At 40.5% G+C, this 2,188-nt stretch overlaps 1 non-coding gene across 1 annotated transcript; it reads right to left on the bottom strand.

Annotated features, from left to right (window-relative positions):
• Positions 1-1,101: 1,101 nt before the first annotated feature.
• On the bottom strand, positions 1,102-1,315 carry LOC125614590. Its single transcript, XR_007345166.1, has one exon. It is a non-coding gene; the product is annotated as a small nucleolar RNA U3 (small nucleolar RNA).
• Between the last annotated feature and the right edge of the window lie 873 nt (positions 1,316-2,188).

The raw sequence follows: 2,188 nt of genomic DNA, 5'->3' as shown, positions 1-2,188 counted from the left end.
CATGATTGTACAAAATTACATATAAGAGGTTGTGAGGGGAATGGGAAAATAAACAAGGAGAGGAAATGAATTACAATAGATGGGGTAGAGAGAGAAGATGGAGGGGAGGGAGATAGTAGAGGATAGGAAAGGTAGCAGAATACAACAGTTACTAATAGGGCATTATGTAAAAATGTGGATGTGTAACCGACGTGATTCTGCAATCTGTATTTGGGGTAAAATTGGGAGTTCAAAACCCACTTGAATCAAACGTATGAAATATGATATGTCAAGAGCTTTGTAATGTTTTGAACAACCAATAAAAAATAAATAAATAAAAAAAATAAAATGTCCTTTGAAGGCCCACATGTTAAAGGTTTAGTCCTTGACTTGGTGCTTTTGGAAAATGGTAGAAACTTAGAAAAAGAGGTGGGGTGGTGGTTATGGGGAATGTGCCCACCAAGTGGCTTATGAGAACCCGGCCCCTTTTCCTCCTTTCTCCTTTGCTTCCTGGCCACAGCAATGTGAGGTGCTTGGCTTCTCTACCTGCTGACATGATGTGCCATCTCACCACAGGTTCAAGAGCAACTGGGCCAGGGCTGGGGATGTGGCTCAAGCGGTAGCGCGCTCACCTGGCATGCGTGTGGCCCCGGTTGGATCCTCAGCACCACATACAAAGATATTATGTCCCTAAAAAATAATATTAAAATTCTCTCTCTCTCTCTTAAAAAAAAAAAAAAAGCAACTGGGCCGACCAATCACAGGCTGGAGCATCTGAAACCCTGAGTAAAAAATAACCTTTTTCTCTGTGTAAGTTGGTTTCGGGTATTTGTCACATAATGGAAAGGTGACAAACAGTAATGTGAACTTCCTTGTGCTTGGGGAATCTGGACCTCGGAGTAGGTATGGTAGAATATGAAATACATTTGATCTCTGGCCCCAGTTCCTGGCACAGAGCACCTAAAACCCTAGGAATTTCCTGAGTGATAGAGTATCTTTTGTTAAGTAGTGAGATTTAAGGTTAAATTGGTGACTTTACCCTCCTGGCCGGAGAGATCCGGAGTTGAGACTTCCAGGAAAAAAAAAAGAAATAAAGAAAAAAATACTGTGTAAACACCGAAAACCACTCAGTCTGTGGTCTCTCCCTCCTAATATCCAAAGAGGATTAAGAATAATCATCAATGGCAAAAGGCAGTTGCAATAAAGCAACACCCACAGCCAGCTTCACGCTCAGGAGAGACCACTCAGCTCCTCCTCGTGGTTTTCGGTACTCTACACAATCAGAGAAACTTCTCTAGTAACATACTATAGAAATGATCCCTGAAAGTATAGTCTTAACCGGCTCCCACCGGGACCTCCTTGGTCTACCATGATTAATCACTTTTAAGTGATGATGAGGTAGTTTCCCTCACTTCTGATTTTGCTGTAAAATGAATAGTAAAACACGCTTTGCGATATGATATTTCCAAATATTATCACTTAACAACACAGTTTAACGTTTTAAATGGAAACGAACTTGTTTAGAAAAGTTTTCAAATGTCATGCTAAATTAACATAATGCCGAATGACAGCCAATCACCACCTGAGGTTTAAAGCCAAGGAGGCGTTCTATTCTTGGTTCTAGTAATGTGGCCCCGCCCTTTACAGCTAAAGGAAAAGGTGGGCTTTTACCTCTACTACTGAACATCTGGTTGCTTCTGGTGATGGGTAAGTCAAACAGTAGCTCAAAATGGCTGGTCTAATAATTTAACTTCAAACACTAATAAGAACATGTCACTGTGACCATGGCTGAGACCCAGCACTTGAAAATCAAAATCTTCTGTGTTTAGTGCCATGCTTGCCTTTGAATATTAAAAATAAATCTAGTTGTCTGGTGAGTTGGGCATTATTTTTTCCCTGAACAAACATGAGAATGTAAGTGTCAACCATAACAGTATTAGGTGGTTTTGTTTTTTGCAATCCTGGGGATTGAACACAGGGGCACTCTATCCCTGAGCTATATCTCCCCATAAAATTTTTTATTTTTTATTTTGAGCAGGATCTAGCTAAATTGCTGAGGCTGGCCTCCAACTAGCTATCTTTCTGTCCCAGCCTCCCCAGTCCCTGAGATTACACACATGCACCACCTTGCAGAGCATATTAGCTACTATGTATCAAGAGCCTGTCACATATTCAACAATATTTTGAGTGGTTTTTTTTTTTTTTTTTT

Source organism: Marmota marmota, unplaced genomic scaffold (genome assembly GCF_001458135.2).
Source record: "Marmota marmota marmota unplaced genomic scaffold, marMar, whole genome shotgun sequence".
Lineage (NCBI taxonomy): Eukaryota > Metazoa > Chordata > Mammalia > Rodentia > Sciuridae > Marmota > Marmota marmota.
The sequence above is the reverse complement of the archived record's forward strand: the minus strand, read 5'-3'. Positions and strand labels throughout refer to the sequence as shown.